This window comes from Bufo bufo, chromosome 2 (assembly GCF_905171765.1).
Source record: "Bufo bufo chromosome 2, aBufBuf1.1, whole genome shotgun sequence".
NCBI lineage: Eukaryota > Metazoa > Chordata > Amphibia > Anura > Bufonidae > Bufo > Bufo bufo.
Genome location: NC_053390.1, coordinates 708711664 through 708731037, shown reverse-complemented (window position 1 = coordinate 708731037; position 19374 = coordinate 708711664).

The window sequence follows — 19374 nt, the reverse complement described above, 5'->3', positions numbered from 1 at the left end:
TGACGGAATTAAGGACTGTACGTTGTCCATAGTGATGAGCGGCAGGGGTCATATTCGAATTCGCGATACTTCGCGAATATTTTGTAGAATATTCGAAGAATATTCGCAAATTCGAAAATTCCCCCAAAAATTTTTACTAGAAAAATCGGAAAGCTAATGATTGTGTCATATGCGAATTTTCGGAATTCGAATTTTCGGATTCAAATTTTTTATTGAGAATTTTTCAACTTACAATTATTAGACAAAGAAGATTATAGCACTATATTAGCTAAATTGCTCTATATTCGATTTTTTTCGAATATTCTCTATATTGCTATAACTTAGGCTACTTTCACACTATTGTTCGGGGTTCCGCTTGTGAGCTCCGTTTGAAGGCTCTCACAAGCGGCCCCCGAACGGATCCGTAGAGCCCCAATGCATTCTGAGTGGATGCGGATCCGCTCAGAATGCATCAGGATGGCTCCGCTTGGCCGCCGTTCCGCTCAGCAGGCGGACATCCGAACGCAGCTTGCAGCGTTCGGGTGTCCGCCTGGCCGTGCAGAGGCAAACGGATCCGTCCAGACTTACAATGTAAGTCAATGGGGACGGATCCATTTGAAGTTGACACAATATGGTGCAATTTTCAAACGGATCCGTCCCCCATTGACTTTCAATGTAAAGTCTGGACGGATCAGTCTGACTAACTTTCACACTTAGGCCCCTTTCACACGAGCGAGTTTTCCGCGCGGATGCGTTGCGTGAGGTGAACGCATTGCACCCGCACGGAATCCTGACCCATTCATTTCTATGGGGCTGTTCACATGAGCAGTGATTTTCACGCATCACTTGTGCGTTGCGTGAAAATCGCAGCATGCTCCTGTTTGTGCGTTTTTCACGTAACGCAAGCCCCATAGAAATGAATGGGGTTGCGTGAAAATCGCAAGCATCCGCAAGCAAGTGCGGATGCGGTGCGATTTTCACGCATGGTTGCTAGGAGACGATCGGGATGGAGACCCGATCATTATTATTTTCCCTTATAACATGGTTATAAGGGAAAATAATAGCATTCTGAATACAGAATGCATAGTAAAACAGCGCTGGAGGGGTAAATAAAAAATAAAAAATCATTTAACTCACCTAAGTCCACTTGTTCGCGATGCCGGCATCTCCTTCTGTCCCCTTTACTGAATAGGACCTGTGGTGAGCATTAATTATAGGTCAAGGACCTTTGATTACGTCACTCCGGTCATCACATGGTACGTCACATGATCTTTTACCATGGTGAATCACATGGTAAAAGATCATGTGACGTACCATGTGATGACCGGAATGAAGTCACCACAGGTCCTGTTGCTGCACAGAGATCAGATGAAGCCAGAAGGAGATGCCGGGCCGCGAACAAGTGGACTTAGGTGAGTTAAATTTTTTTTTTTTTTTTTTTAACCCCTCCAGCGATGTTTTACTATGCATTCTGTATTCAGAATGCTATTATTTTCCCTTATAACCATGTTAGAAGGGAAAATAATACTATTTACAGAACACTGATCCCGTTCGGGTTTGGGTACCAAACACGTGCGATTTTTCTCACGCGAGTGCAAAACGCATTGCAATGTTTTGCACTCGCGCGGAAAAATCGCGGGTGTTCCCACAACGCACCTGCACATTTTCCCGACACGCCCGTGTGAAAGAGGCCTTAGAATTTTTTCTGAACTATAATGCAAACGGATCCGTTCTGAACGGATACCAACATTTGCATTATAGGAGCGGATCCGTCTGTGCATACACCAGACGGATTCGCTCTGAACGCAAGTGTGAAAGTAGCCTTAGTTTTTTCGAATATTCGTAATATTCTAAAACAAGAATATATAGCAATATAGCGAATATTCAAAAAAACTAATATAGAGCAAAATTTGCAAACACTACTACTCCTAAAGTCAAGTATATTGCAGCCTTCTTATTGGCCCACAAGCTAGAAGCAGTGAAGGATCATGTGTACTGATAAAAAAAAAATATATATAGAAAAAAAATTAAAAAAAAAGAAAAAAAGAAAAATAAATTTGAATATTCGAAATTACGAATATATATAACTATATTCGAAATATTCGCAAATTTTCGAAGTACCTATATTCGCGAGAAAAATTCGAAATTCGAATATTCGTGATCAAAACTAGTTGTCCATGTAACGGGGATCCAGCAGGTTGGCCGCCCAGTAATCAGCACAAGTTAGAATGTGGCCAACTCGGCAGTCGTTGCGGAGACACTGCAGCATATAATCGCTCATGTGTGCCAGGCTGTCCAAAGGCAACGACAAGCTGTCCTCTGTGGGAGGTGTATCATCTGTGTCCTCTGTATCCCCCCAGCCACTCACCAGTGATGGCCATGAGCTGGTTTAGGTGCCACCCTGCTGTGAACACGGTTCCTCCTTCTCCATCTCCTCCTCCTCATCCTCCACCTCCTCATCCTCCAGAACTGTGCCCTGGCTGGACAATTGTGTATCTGGCGTATGTTGGTGCAGGAACCCACCCTCGGAGCCACTTGGGAATGACTGTCCGGAAACCCTTGTAAATGATCCCTCTTCCTCCTCCTCCTGTGCCACATCCTCTTCCTTCATCGCCCAAAGCGTTTTTCCAAGGATACATAGAAGTGGGATAGTAAATCTGTGAACGGCGTCATCGGCACTGACCATGTTGGTGGAGTACTTGAAACAGCGCAACAAGGCACACAGGTCTCTCATGGAGGACAACTCATTGGTGGTGAAGTGGTGCTGTTCCGCAAAGCGACTCACCCCTGCGTGCTGCAGCTGAAACTCCACTATCACCTGCTGCTGCTCGCACTGTCTGGCCAGCATGTGCAAGGTGGAGATCCATCTTGTGGGCACGTCGCATATGAGGCGGTGAGCGGGAAGGCCGGGTGAGAACGCCGAAAGCGCACACAGACGGCCTGCACTTTCTGCAGCAGCTCTGACATACTGGGGTAATTTTTCAGTAATTTCTGCACCACCAAATTCAGCACATGCGCCAGGCAAGGGATGTGTGTCAAATCAGCTAGCCCCAGAGCTGCTATGAGATTTCAGCCATTATCGCAGACCACCAGGCCGGGCTTGAGGCTCACTGGCACCAACCACTCATCGGTCTGTTGTTCCATGCCTGTCCACAGCTCCTGCGCGGTGTGGGGTTTTTCCCCCAAACAGATACGTTTCAAAACTGCCTGCTGTCGTTTACCCCTGGCTGTGCTGAAGTTGGTGGTGAGGGTGTTACAATGACCGGATGAGAAGGCGGTAGAGGAGGAGGAGGAAGCGGAGGAGGAAGCAAAGAGAAACGCCATGCAATCCTCAGTGGTGGAAGGACATGCACCAAGCTGCTATTCGCGTCAGGCCCAGCCGCCACTGCATTTACCCAGTGTGCTGTTAGGGAGATATAATGTCCCTGACCGTGCTTACTGGTCCACGTATCCGTAGTTATGTGGACCTTGCCACAGATGGCGTTGCGCAGTGCACACCTGATTTTGTCCCCCACTTGGTTGTGCAGGGAAGGGATGGCACGTCTGGAAAAGTAGTGGCGGCTGGGCGTACTGCCAGACAGCCACCGCCATCAGATTCTTAAAACTGTCCGTGTCCACCAGACGGAATAACAGCATTTTAAAGGCCAGTAATTTGGAAATGCTGGCATTCAGGGCCAGGGATCGCAGGTGGGTAGGGGGGTACTTCCTCTTTCGCTCCAGTGTTTGGGAGAGACAGCTGAACGCTTCCATGGGACATTGTGGAGATGCTTGGTGACCCAGGTGGTGGCATTGCTGCCACATCCTCTGTTTGCAGGGTGGCAGGTGCCACTGTCACTCCAGAGGGGGAAGAAGAGTCCGAGACTGCAGCAGAAGAGGAAGCAGGAGGAGCCGGAAACCTTTCTTGGTTTTTGAGGTGTTTACTCCACTGCAGCTCGTGCTTTGCACTTAGATGCCTGGTCATGCAGGTTGTGCTCAGGTTTAGAACGTTTATGCCTCGCTTCAGGCTCTGATTGCACAGCGTGCAAACCACTCGTGTCTTGTCATCAGCACATTGTCTGAAGAAATTCTTGGAGCTGGCTTTGGTGTGTTCGATCCTTGGTGCGGTCGGCAGTAGCAGGCGTACTGTCTAGGGGACGGCTGCTCCGCTTTTTCACCCTGCTCCCTCTTTTGCTGTGCTGGTGGCTCTGTACGACCACCGCCTTTTCCTTTGAACTACACAGGTCACTCTCATGACTTTGATTCCATTTTGGGTTGAGGACCTCATCGTCCTCCACATCATCTTCCACCCAGTCTTCACCCCTGCCCTCCTTGTCGGTCTGTACACTGCAGAATGCCACAGCAGTTGGCACCTATGTTTCGTCATCATCTGAGACGTGCTGCGTTGGTCCTCCCATGTACTCATCCTGAAACATAAGTGGTTGGGCATCGGTGAACTCAATGTCTTCCACTTCTGGGGCAGGGCTACGTGGATGGCCCTGGGAAACCCTGCCATCATAGTCATCAAAAAGAAGAAGAGACTGCTACATGACTTGGGGCTCAAACTACTTGGCTGATTTGCAAGGGGATTAGGTGAAAGACTGATGGCCATGGGCTGCAGGTGCCAACTCTGATCTTTCAGCAGGGGGCTCGGTGGGAGACAATATGAAGGAACTGGATGCACTGTCAGCCACCCAATCTACTATTGCCTGTACTTGTTTTGGCCTCGCCATTCGTAGAGCCGCATTCGGCCCTACCAAAAAACGCTAAAGGTTCTGTCGCCTACTCGTACCTGAGGAAGTTGTTTCACATTGGCGTGAAGCTGGCACAGATCGACCACGTCCTCTCCCTGTAACAGGAGCTCGACCAACTCCAGCAGCACCATGACCAGGGCCACGTCCCTTGTTTGACGCTCTCCTAATTTTTTGCGGTCACCCACCAAAGTAACAGACGTTTTTACTAAATTAAGTTCCTTGTGAACAATTCAGAGCAGGGGTTTTTTGATGGCCAAAATGGGTTAATGTCACCCAACAATGGAACAGACAAGTTTTTTTTAACTTATTGCCCGGTCTGCTATGCATTGCAGGCAGCAAAGGGACTTTATTGGCCACATTTTTTTTTTTTCTCACACACAATGAAACAGATGGATTTAACTGTATTTCTTTAACTACCAGAAATGCAGCACAGGGCAAAAAGGTACTTAACTGCCCCCCAAAAAAAGTTTTTTTCTAACCCTAAATGAAACAGATGGATTTAACTATGATTATATTTCACTCTCACAAATGAAGCACAGGGTTTTTTTACATAAAAAATTGTGGATATGTCACCCCTACAATGGAACAGATAGATTTGCTGAATTTATGTGCCTGCCTATCACATGTGCAGGCCTCAGAGGTACTTTACACGCAAAAATGGGAATTTGAAGCCCAAAAATTTAACAGCAGTATTAATGGTTTTATTTGACTGACAGAAACGGAGCATAGGCCGCAAATGTACTTTATAGCAACAAAAATTAAACATTTTCAGCAAAAATGTAACTGCAGTATTTAGCGGTTTTATTGGACTGTCAGAGATGCAGCACAGGGCAAAAAGGGACTTTACTGCCCAAAAAAAAGTTTTTTTTAACCCTAAATGAAACTGATGGATTTAACTGAGATTATATTTCACTCTCACAGATGAAGCAAAGGGGTTTTTACATAAAAAAAATGGTGGATATGTCACCCCTACAATGGAACAGATGGGTTTGCTGAATTTATGTGCCTACCTGTCACATGTGCAGGCCTCAGAGGTACGTTATACCCAAAAATGGGAATTTGAAGTCCAAAAATGTAACAGCGGTATTTAATGGTTTCATTTGACTGACAGGAATGCAGTGTAGGGCGCAAATGTACTTTATAGCAACAAAAATTAGAATTTTTTTACCAAAAAATTTAACTGTATTTGGCGGTTTTATTAGACTGTCAGAAATGCAGTACAGGGCAAAAAGGTACTTTATTGCCCAAATAAAAGGGTTTATTTAACCATAAATGAAACAGATGGATTTAACTGAGATTATATTTCAATCTCACAAATTAAGTACATAGTAACATAGTAAGATAGTACATAAGGCCGAAAAAAGACATTTGTCCATCCAGTTCGGCCTGTTATCCTGCAAGTTTATCCAGAGGAAGGCAAAAAAAACAACCTGTGAGGTAGAAGCCAATTTTCCCCACTTTAGGGGAATAAAAAATTCCTTCCCAACTCCAATCAGGCAATCAGAATAAATCCCTGGATCAACGACCCCTCTCTAGTAGCTATAGCCTGTAATATTATTACGCTCCAGAAATACATCCAGGCCCCTCTTGAATTCCTTTATTGTACTCACCATCACCACCTCCTCAGGCAGAGAGTTCCATAGTCTCACTCCTCTTACCGTAAAGAATCCTTTTCTATGTTTGTGTACAAACCTTCTTTCCTCCAGACGCAGAGGATCTCCCCTCATCACAGTCACAGTCCTAGGGATAAATAGATGATGGGATAGATCTCTGTACTGACCCCTAATATATTTATACATAATAATTAGATCTCCCCTCAGTAGTTTTTTTCTAAAGTGAATAACCCTAATTTTGATAATCTTTTAGGGTACTGTAGTTGCCCCATTCCAGTTTTACTTTAGTTGCCCTCCTCTGGACCCTCTCCAGCTCTGCTATGTCTGCCTTGTTCACATGAGCCCAGAACTGTACACAGTACTCCATGTGTGGTCTGACTAGCGATTTGTAAAGTGGTAGGACTATGTTCTTATCACGGGCATCTATGCCCCTTCTGATGCAACCCATTATCTTATTGGCCTTGGCAGCAGCTGCCTGACACTGGTTTTTGCAGCTTAGTTTGCTGTTTATTAAAATTCCTAGATCCTTTTCCATGTCAGTGTTACCCAGTGTTTTACCATTTAGTATGTACGGGTGACTTGCATTATTCGTTCCCATGTGCATAACTTTACATTTGTCAGTGTTAAACCTCATCTGCTACTTATCTGCCCAAGCCTCCAGTCTATCCAGATCCCTCTGTAGTAGTATACTGTCCTCTTCAGTGTAAATTACTTTACACAGTTTAGTGTCATCTGTAAAAATTGATACTTGCAAGCCTTCTACAAGATCATTAATAAATATATTGAAGAGAATAGGGCCCAATACTGACCCCTGAGGTACCCCACTAGTGACAGTGACCCAATCTGAGTGTGTACCGTTAATAACCACCCTCTGTGTTCTATCATTGAGCCAGTTACTTACCCACATACAGACATTTTCTCCCAGTCCAAGCATTCTCATTTTATATACTAACCTTTTATGTGGTACAGTGTCAAATGCTTTGGAGAAGTACCTCTGAGGCCTGCACTGCATATGTGACAGACAGGCAAATAAATTCAGCAAATCCATCTGTTCCATTGTAAGTGTAAAGTTCTTTTAAAGATTGGTATAGGTGTGCTATACTGAGGGGTATAATATACTTATTATAAACTTTCTAACATAGAAAGTATATTATAGTGCATTTGTATTGTGCAGCAGTTGTGTGCGGTTCTGCTGCGATACTGATGCAGCTACACAGAGTGCCAAACGCTATTGAAACAAATAATTTATACTCGTATAATATACCAGTTGCCCTCCAAAAATACTGATTGAAGCAGGGGTGTTATAGACCAATTATATTCTTTCTATATAGTGCATTTGTGTAGTGCAGCATTTGTTTGCGGTTTTGCTGTGTTACCGCAGCTACACAGAGTGACATACGCTATTGGTACCAGTTGCCCCCAAAAATACTGATTGAAGCAGGGGTGTTATAGACCAATTATATACTTTCTATATAGTGCATTTGTGTAGTGCAGCATTTGTTTGCGGTTTTGCTGCGTTACCTCAGCTACACAGAGTGACATACGCTATTGGAACAAATAATTTCTACTGGTGTGATATACCAGTTGCCCCCCAATAAAACTGATTGAAGCAGGGGTGTTTTATACCAATAATATAAAAAATCTAATTGAAGCAGGGGTGTTATATACCAATAATATACTTTCTATATAGTGCATTTAGTTAGTGCAGCATTTGTTTGCGGTTTTGCTGCGTTACCGCAGCTACACAGAGTGACAAACGCTATCGGAACACATAATTTCTACTTGTGTGATATAGCAGTTGCCCCCCCAAAAAACTGATTGAAGCAGGGGTGTTATATACCAATTATATACTTTCTATATAGTGCATTTAGGTAGTGCAGCATTTGTTTGCGGTTTTGCTGCGTTACCTCAGCTACACAGAGTGACATACGCTATTGGAACATAAAATTTCTACTGGCGTGATATACCAGTTGCCCCCCAATAAAACTGATTGAAGCAGGGATGTTTTATACCAATAATATAAAAAATCTAATTGAAGCAGGGGTGTTATATAACCAATAATATATTTTCTATATAGTGCATTTGTGTAGTGCAGCATTTGTTTGCGGTTTTGCTGCGTTACCTCAGCTACACAGAGTGACATAAGCTATTGGAACAAATTATTTCTACTGGTGTGATATACCAGTTGCCCCCCAATAAAACTGATTGAAGCAGGGGTATTATATACCAATAATATACTTTCTATATAGTGAATTTAGGTAGGGCAGCATTTGTATGCAGTGTTGCTGCGTTACCTCAGCTCACAGAGTAAGGCCTCATGCACACGACCGTATTTTTTTGCGGTCCGCAAAACGGGGTTCCGTTTTTCCGTGATCCGTGACCGTTTTTTCGTCCGTGGGTCTTCCTTGATTTTTGGAGGATTCACGGACATGAAAAAAAAGTGTCACTTACCAGTAGGAGGAGCTCCCGGCCGGACCTGTCACTTACCAGTAGGAGGAGCTCCCGGCCGGACGCAGAGATCGCAGCTCGCAGGTAAGTATAATGGTTCTACAAATTGCTAAGTAACCATGGCAACCGGGACTGCAGTAGCGTCCTGGTTGCCATGGTTACCGATCGGAGCCCCAGCGATTAAACTGGGACTCCGATCGGTACACTCCACTGCCACCAATGATAGGGGGGAGATTTTAATTAGGAGGGGGAGGGAGGGGAGAAGGCCCACTGGCCACCAACGAGTTAACTACAGGGGAGGGGGGGGCCCACTGGCCACCAACGAGTTAACTACAGGGGAGGGAGGGGGGGGCCCACTGGCCACCAACGAGTTAACTACAGGGGAGGGAGGGGGGCCGGCCGCACTGGCCACCAATGAGTTAACTACAGGGGAGGGGGGGGGCCACTGGCCACCAATGAGTTAACTACAGGGGAGGGGGGGCCCACTGGCCACCAATGAGTTAACTACAGGGGGGGGGCCGGCCGCACTGGCCACCAATGAGTTAACTACAGGGGAGGGAGGGGGGGGGCGGCCACACTGGCCACCAATGTGTTAACTACAGGGGGGGGGCTGCCCCCTGCTGCCTGGCAGCAACTTCCAGGCAGCAGGGGGCAGTCATGTACACAGTTCTTTTAGTGTATTCTAACCTGAAGCATCCCCATCACCATGGGAATGCCTCTGTGTTAGAATATACTGTCGGTTCTGAGTTTTCACGAAGTGAAAACTCAGCTATGAAAAAGCTTTTATGCAGACGGATCTTCGGATCCGTCTGTATAAAAACTAACCTACGGCCACGGATCACGGACACGGATGCCAATCTTGTGTGCATCCGTGTTCTTTCACGGACCCATTGACTTGAATGGGTCCGTGAACCGTTGGCCGTGAAAAAAATAGGACAGGTCATATTTTTTTCACGGCCAGGAAACACGGATCACGGATGCGGCTGCAAAACGGTGCATTTTCCGATTTTTCCACGGACCCATTGAAAGTCAATGGGTCCGCGAAAAAAAACGGAAAATGGCACAATGGCCACGGATGCACACAACGGTCGTGTGCATGAGGCCTTACAAACGCTATTGGAACAAACAATTTCTACTTGTGTGATTTACCAGTTTCCCCCAAAAAAATCTGATTGAAGCAGGGGTGTTATATACCAATAATATACTATCTATATAGTGCATTTGTGTAGTGCAGCATTTGTTTGTGGTTTTTGCTGCGTTACCTCAGCTACACAGAGTTACAAACGCTATTGGAACAAATAATTTCTACTGGTGTAATATACCAGTTGCCCCCCAAAAACAGTTTGAAGCAGGGGTGTTATATACCAATTATATACTTTCTATATATTGCATTTAGGTAGTGCAGCATTTGTTTGCGCTTTTGCTGCGTTACCTCAGCTACACAGAGTGACAAATGCTATTGGAACAAATAATTTCTACTGGCGTGATATACCAGTTGCGCCCCAAAAAATCTGATTGAAGCAGGGGTGTTTTATACCAATAATATAAAAAATCTGATTGAAGCAGGGGTGTTATATACCAATTATATACTTTCTATATAGTGCATTTAGTTAGTGCAGCATTTGTTTGCTGTTTTGCTGCGTTACCGCAGCTACACAGAGTGACAAACGCTATCGGAACACATAATTTCTACTTGTGTGATATAGCAGTTGCCCCCCCAAAAAACTGATTGAAGCAGGGGTGTTTTATACTAATTATATACTTTCTATATAGTGGATTTAGGTAGTGCAGCATTTGTTTGCGGTTTTGCTGCATTACTTCAGCTACACAGAGTGACATACGCTATTGAAACAAATAATTTCTACTGGAGTGATATACCAGTTGCCCCCCAATTTTTTTTATTGAAGTTGGGTTGTTTTATACCAATAATATACTTTCTATATAGTGAATTTAGGTAGTGCAACATTTGTTTGTGGTTTTGCTGCGTTACCTCAGCTACACAGAGTGACATACGCTATTGGAACAAATAATTTCTAGTGGTTTGATATACCAGTTGACCCCCAAAAAACTGATTGAAGCAGGGGTGTTATATACCAATAATATACTTTCCATATAGTGAATTCAGGTAGTGTAGCATTTGTTTGCGGTTTTGCTGCGTTACCTCAGCTACACAGAGTGACAAATGCTATTGGAACAAATAATTTCTACTGGTGTGATATACCAGTTGCCCCCCAAAAAAACTGATTGAGGCAGGGGTGTGTTATACCTTCTTCCACAAATACTGCTCTTCTATAGGGACTTTTGTCACAGGGTAATTTTGAAATTTACAGGCAAAGAAAGAGGCAGGCCATTCCGCAGGGATACTAGGGGTCAGGTAGGTGCACCAGGCCGGAGCCTAAGTGGGAAGTTGCAGAAAGTGCGTGCGATTATGTCAAAGGACACACCAGAGTTGGTTGAGTGGCTCGCTCAGCCTTCCGCTTCTGCACTGTCCTCATCCTCTCTATCTGCACCCTCTTTACTCTTTGCTGGGTGCACCCCCAAAGACACCACCACCACCACCATATCCCCTCCGCTTGAGTTAGAGGAATTATTTTCCTATCCATTACAAGATTTTACCGATGCACAGCCATTCTTGGCAACGGATCAGAAAGAGGAGGTATCAACGGTCGCCACCCAGCAGTCTGACTACAGTACCCAGATCATCCCAAGTAGGGTGGTCCCCACTGTTGCTGCCTACTCCGAGATCTCTAATGTCAGTGGTGGTGAAGGTGACGATGATGACGTGTCGATGGACGTCACTTGGGTTCCCACAAGAGAGGAAGAGGAGGGGAGTTCAGAGGGAGAGACAAAGCAGCAGATAGGGAGGAGAAGGAGGAGAAGCAGGCAGAACTTACAGTGCACAGGAGGCAAAAAGCAGACTGCTAATGTATCTGGAACGAGCTATCCACCATGCATGGTCACATCTGGCTCTCCCAAGATGCCGGTACACGGCTCCGCAGTGTGAATTTTTTTTTACGTGTCAGCTGCTGACAATAGTGTTGCCATCTGCAGCCTGTGCTGTCAACGTATAAGTCGCTGTAGGCCCAACACTCACCTAGGGATGACCTGGCCTTCCATCACCGAGCTCAGTGGGAGCAACCCACAAAGACACACTCCCGGCGCTCCACGGCCTGCCTCTTCTTCTTCTCCTTCTCCTCTCTCCTCCCATTTGTCCTCCACTCCACCTTCCACCGTGCCATCGTCACGTTCATCTGGCAAATGGCAGGCTTCCATTGCCCAATTGTTCGAGCGAAAAAAGATGAAGACGCTGGATAACCCTCTAGCCCAACGGCTGACCGCTGGCTTGTCGGAACTGCTAGCCCTCCAACTACTGCCATATAAACTGGTGGACTTGGAGGCCTTTAGAAAATATGTGGCCATTGGCACACCGCAATGGAAGGTCCCCGGAAGTAAATATTTCTCCCAGAAGGGTATCCTGGAGCTATATGGCCAGTTTCAGTGGCAAATTAATGTATCTCTGGCACACAGTGTCGGTGCCGAGATACATCTGACCACAGACACGTGGTCTAGTAAACACGGGCAGGGAAGGTACATAACTTTTACTGCCTACTGGGTGAACCTTCTGACGGCCGTCAAGCATGTAACCCGTGGCATCCGTGTGGATTTGGTGCTATCGCCACGGATTGCATGCAGGCCTGCCTCTTATTCTCCTCCTCCTACTCCATCCTCCGTATACTCTTTGGCTGACTCCTCCTTTTCCACTGCTAACGCCTCTTCCGTTGTGCCACCCAAGGTCCACAGAACCTATTTGACATGCCTGGTGAGACATTACCATGCTGTGCTGCGGCTATTAGGCCTGGAAGCCTAGATCCACACTAGTCCTGCACTCCTTTCAGCTTTGCGGTCACAGGCCGATCAGTGGCTAACACAGCTCAATCTGACAGTTGGTAAAGGGGTGTGCGACAACGGTCCCAATTTGCTGAGCGTGCTGAAACATGGCAAAATGACACAAATGCCATACATGGCACATGTCCTGAACTTAGTCATGCAGCGATTCGTTGCCAAATACCAGGAGTTCCAGGACGTCTTGAGGAAGGCCAGGAAAATCTCTGGCCATTTTAGAAGATCTTACATGGCCATGGCTCGCCTTGCTGACTTTCAGCGGCGACACCACCTGCCCGTTAGATGTCTGATATGTGACTGCCCGACACGATGGAACTCCACCTTGTATATGATTGATAGGCTGCTCCAGCAGAAACGTGCAGTTAACAACTACCTGTACGAACTCTGTGGCAGGACAGGTTCTGTGGAGCTTGTTTTTTTTTTTCACTGCGCCAGTAGCTGCTCATGCGCAACGCATGCAGACTTCTGCGGCCAGTTGATGAGATCACCAAACTGGTCAGTCGCAGCCAGGGCGCCATCAGTGACATCGTAACTTACGCCTTCTTTCTGGAGCGTGCATTGCGTCATGTCATTGATCAAGCCGTCGAAGAGCAGGAGCAGGAAGATGAGGAAGCCGCAATGCTGGATGAATTCCCAAGGGGGGCTACTCCATCTGATTCAAGTCAACAGCAGTCAGAGGAGGATGGTGCTGGGGTGGAGGAGGAGCAAGAAGAGCATGCTTTAAACTGTTCTGGGATCCCTGGTGTTGTCCGTGGCGGGGGGACGACCAAGGATGACATTATCCTGGACGATGAGCAGGAGCCAGGCCACCTCTTCCAGTTTAGTGCAAATGGGGGCCTTTATGCTCCAGTTTTTGAAGAGGGAACCCCCTATAAAAAGCTTAAAGGGCAAGGACCAGTACTGGGTGACAACGTACTTAGACCCCCGGTACAAAAATAAAATGGCAGACATGTTACCAGCATCACAAAGGGCTGTCAGAATGCAGCATTTCCAGGCCTTGCTTCGAGAAATGCTGCATTCTGCTTTCGCGGGCGCTGGCAGAGGAATTTCAACTCATAATGAAACAGTTGCGGGTACCAATCCAACAGCGCATGCAAGAGGGCGGTTTGAAGATGTGTTGGTCACTTCGGATATGAGATCATTCTTGCAGCCAACCCATCGACAGCCGCCCTCTGGATCCAGCCTCAGGGAACGCCTAGACCTACAGGTGTCCGACTACATAGGGTTAACGGCCAATGTGGATGCTCTGTGAAGCAAGGAACCCCTGGACCACTGGGTGTACAGGCTTGACCTGTGGCCAGAGCTGGCACAATTTGCCATGGAACTCTTGACTTGCCCCTCGACAAGTGTCCTGTCCGAAAGGACGTTCAGCGCAGCAGGGGGGATCGTGACCGATAAGCGTACTCGCCTAGCTCACGACAGTGTGGACTACCTCTAAAAATGAATGAGGCATGGATCTCGGAAGAATTCAACACCTGTGATGAACACGTTTAATTGAATTTCCTCATGACAGCCCACAAATATCCTCCACCACCCAGAACAAATAATGGTCCCTGTCTTAAGTAAATACAGCGGCATAAAAGGCCTTTTCTGTCCGTTGAATGCCTAAAGTTTTGGGCCTCGGAGGAATTCAACACAAGTAACGACCACGTCTTTCAACTATTATCATTAGGGGTTTTTTCAAGAGGGGGGAATTCGTTAGTTATGTTTTTAATCCAATTTTATATTTTTAGTTCTTTTAAACATATGGATTTGACCTCTATTTGTACTGGCCTTCAGTAAAATTGATATCCATTGACCATCTAATAGACCTCAAACCACATACTTACTTGTTTTTTTATGTACGCTGAATGAATAATTTTTTGGAGCCTATAGTACACTGGCCTGCTGGAAAATTGTTATCCAACGACCATGTAATCTACCTCCAGCCACATACTTACTTGTTCTTTTATGTACGCTGAATGCATAATTTTTGGGGCCTGTAGTACACTGGCCTGCTGTAAAATTGGTATCCAATGACCGTGTAATCTACCTCTAGCCACATATTTACTTGTTCTTTTATGTATGCTGAATGCATAACTTTTGGGACCTGTAGGAATTCAACACCAGTGACGACCTCGTGTTATCGAATTTCAACTATTATCCTTAAGGTTTTTTTCAAGAGGGGGCATTTCGTTAGCCATGTTTTTAATCGAATTTTATATTTTTGGTTCTTTCAAACATATGTATTTGACCTGTATTTGTACTGGCCTGCAGTAAAATTGATATCCATTGACCGTGTAATATACCTTCGGCCACATAATCACTTGATCTTTTCTGTCCGGTGAATGCCTAATGTTTGGGGCCTGTAGTCCAGTGGCCTACAGTAACATTTTTATCCATTGACCGCATAATGTACCTCGAGCCACATAATCAGAATTTCTTTTATGTCAGATGAATGCTTAAATTTTAAGGCCTGTACTCTTGTGGCCTAAAATAAGAAAATTCTAGGCTCCAACAGGGCACATTTCAGAGAATTTCCCTTTAAGACGCATGAAAATGTCCCCTGATTAAGATATATATTTTTTGTTGGAATTTTTGTCATTGAATCACCCTCTAGTATGTCACTATCCATGTTGTTGGACTATTTGTACACTTCCACTAAGTTTTGGTGGCTGCAATAATGAGCTAAAGGTTTTCAGGTTCGCCTGCCATTAAAGTGAATGAGGCCCGCCGCGAAATTGCGGTTCGCAAACATTTGATCGCGTTCGCGCGATCACATTCATGAACCGCCCTGGCCGATGTTCGTCCATCACTAGTAATCACACCATTAAAAACTACAACTAGCAAAAAATAAGCCCTCATACGAGTACACTGACAGGGAAAAAACTGGTTAGAGCTCTTGGATGGCGACAATGAAAAAAAAATAAAAAATCACTTAGTCATTAAAGCCCGAAACAGGTTGCTCACTAAGGGGTTAATAAGCAAATTGATACATGATTTGTTTACATGTAAATATTTTTTCTAATTTTAAATCTAATTTCTTTATTAATCATTCATATGAAATGTGTTATTAATTCAAGTAAAGTAATCTGTTGGATTTAATTCATGAATGTTATAAACTCTAGTAATTCCACTTAACAGAAAAATGTAACACTACATAAACTTAAATTACTCTAATTTTTACTTCATTTATACCCTATTTTTCTGCTATAATTGTGTTGCACAATGGACTATTTCTGCTCACTGCTTATCTTGTCTCTGACAATAGCCTTCAAGAATGAGAATGTCTTTTTCACTTTAGTATTGAATGTGGCTTCAGAGTCTCTGACTTTCACAATGGAGAAAATGGTATACCATATATATATTTTTTCTTTGATAAAACTAGCCTATTCAGTAGAAGAGCATCCTATTCATCTTTTTTATCTTTCGGCAAAATTTCAGTCAACCTCCTGTTAGAATACAATTTATGTGGTTTGTCCCTCAAGGTATTACAGTTGTGAAAAATAACTGGATAGATATTATGCCAAAGGTATGACCTTGGCATGCTTTAGTATTAATCCTGCCATAAAGATTATTTTAATCTATATATGTTATGTTTTGTAGTATAGACCATAGTGTGAAGTAATACTTTTAGCGTATGTTCATACATTACAGATTTCATTTTGCAACTGAAATTTACTGTATCCTATAAATCTAAATGAAATCTAGATCTAAATGAAAAAAAATAATATTATAACGCCACTCCATCTATGGAATTTTAGAACATTTAAAATTCCAGAATATCTTAAAGGGGTTGTCTCATGTCACTGTTACTAAGGCAAAATTAAACACAGTGCTGACCACCAGCCGCGGTGCATGATCCCACTTCTGTGTCTACTCAAATGCTCGCTGCTCACAATTAAGGACGACGCTTTGCATGTGGAAGAGGTGGAAATAGGGGAAGAAATTACACAGGGTGAAAGCCAAACCACCCTCAGTTCGTCTTCTCAGCGTGAATTGGACGATGAAGAGGAGGAGGAGCAGGAGACGCTACAGAGGGTAGTTCCTCACCGAAGTTTAATTCCTTCTGTTCTGCGTGGATGGGCAGAAGAGGAGGAAGAGGATGAGGAAATTGAGAGTCATCCTCCTGATGACTACAGTGAAGTCTTGCCTGTTGGTACTCTGGCACACATGGCTGACTTCATGTTAGGCTGCCTTTCCAGCGACCCGCGCGTTATACGCATTTTAGACAACACGGATTACTGGTTGTTCATCTCTCATTCTTGTGGTGGAGAAGACGAGCAAAACGGTGCAATACCAGAAGGTCCTTGTTGAAAAATTGCTCCATTAATTTCCATCTGACAACGCTGGCGGCAGAGTCCGTAGTTCCTTGGGTAACTGAGGAGGAGAGACAAGGGGAACACACAGCAGTTCCAACACAGGCAAGGCAACACTCTCCAAAGCCTGGGACAGTTTCATGACACCCCACCAGCACCCTCACCCTGATGCGCGGCCTACTGTCACAAGGAGGGAAAAATTTTGGAAGATGGTGAAGGCGTACATAGCAGACCGTGTCAGCATCCTTAATGATCCCTCAGTGCCTTAGAACTACTGAGGTACTGGCCTGCTCTGCCGCCAGCGTTTTGTCTGAGCGGGTATTTAGCGCTGCTGGTGGCATTATAACAGATAAGCGTATCCGCCTGTCAACTGAAAATGCGGACAGGTTGATTCTTATAAAAATGAACAAGGCCTGGATTGACCATGACTTCTCAACTCCACCAGAGGAAAGCTGATGAACATAAAGGCACTTTAAATGTGTTGTTTTTAATGCTCTGAATACACTGTATTCCCATGCACCCCTTCCACCACAAACAAGGGTATATGGTTGAATCTTCCTTTTCTCATTCTCCTCCTCTTCCATCATATCAACATGCTTATTTGTCGCATATAATGCCCTCACATATATGCCCTTCGCAGGATCAGCTCAGCTGCAGGGCCTCGTATACAATTTTTTAGAGAGTCAGCTCACCAGCAGACACTCACCTACAATATTTTACAGGGTCAGCTCACCTGCAGGCCCTCACATATAATTTTTAGAGGGTCAGCTCAGCTGCAGGCTCTCGCATTTCATTTTTTAGAGGGTCAGCTCACCATCAGGCCCTCACCTACAATCTTTTACAGGGTCAGCTCACCTGCATGTCATCGCATATAATGTTTTACAGCTCACCAGAATAGAAACATAGAATATGTCGGCAGATAAGAACCATTTGGCCCATCTAGTCTGCCCAATATACTGAATACTATGAATAGCATATAAGAAACGTTTGTCCAGCTCACCTATTCGGCATATAATATCCCGTGTGCCCGGAGTCAAGCCAGCAAGTTCCTGGACGTATAGGCAAAGTGAAATGAAAAAGACGATTCCGGCACTGATTGTTCTTCCCATAAAATCTTCCTCTTTATTAATTCACAGCATATGCGGACAGTATCACAAACAAACAGTTGTTTACGCGTTACGGAGACCTTCTCCTTAGTCGTAACAATGTGGTCTGAGAGTTTAGAAAATTTAAAGACCCATGTACCTTGCCCCAACTAGTGGGTGGTGGTAACATGATGTCATGAATTAATCAACCCAAAGACTCACACCTGAAGTATCATTCTCAGTGGACATTAATTAAAATAGCCCCACACGATGCTCTCCGCACTACCCTCGCTTGGGCTATGCATATCATCATAGCACGAAGCTTTCGCATGTCAAGAGAGCAAGCACAAGTGCAAGGTGTGAGGAAACGCATCATGTGAATAGGGCGTGTACAAAATATCAATGACAAGTAAAATATACATACATATAACCTGTAGAGAACTCTACATGCGAAAATGGGTAAAAAGATTGATTATACAGGGCCGCAATCTTCAAGTTGTTATGATATAAATGGACATATTGGAAATTGTTTGCAAAATAAACCATGATAAACGGACATATAATATAGTTTACAAACAATTTCCAATATGTCCATTTATATCATAACAACTTGAAGATTGCGGCCCTGTATAATCCTTTTTTTTACCCATTTTCGCATGTAGCATTCTCTACAGGTTATATGTATGTATATTTTACTTGTCATTGATATTTTGTACACGCCCTATTCACATGATGCGTTTCCTCACACCTTGCGCTTGTGCTTGCTCTCTTGACATGCGAAAGCTTCGTGCAATGATGATATGCATAGCCCAAGCACAGGGTAGTGCGGAGAGCATCGTGTGGGGCTATTTTAATTAATGTCCACTGAGAATGATACTTCAGGTGTGAGTCTTTGGGTTGATTAATTCATGACATCATGTTACCACCACCCACTAGTTAGGGGAGGGTACATGGGTCTTTAAATTTTCTAAACTCTCAGACCACATTGTTACGACTAAGGAGAAGGTCTCCGAAACGTGTAAACAACTGCTTGTTTGTGATACTGTCCGCATATGCTGTGAATTACTATGAATAGCCCCTGGCCCTATCTTATATGAAGGAAGGCCTTATGCCATCCTTCACCTCCAATCTTCAGCTCACCTGCATGACATCGCATATAACGTTTTACAGGGTCAGCACTGCAGCAGGCCCGCACCTAAAATCTTTTACAGGGTCAGCTCACCAGCAGGCCCTCGCATATAATGTTTTACAGGGTCAGCTCACCAGCAGGCCCTTGCATATATTTTTTTACAGGGTCAGCTCACCAGCAGGCCCTCGC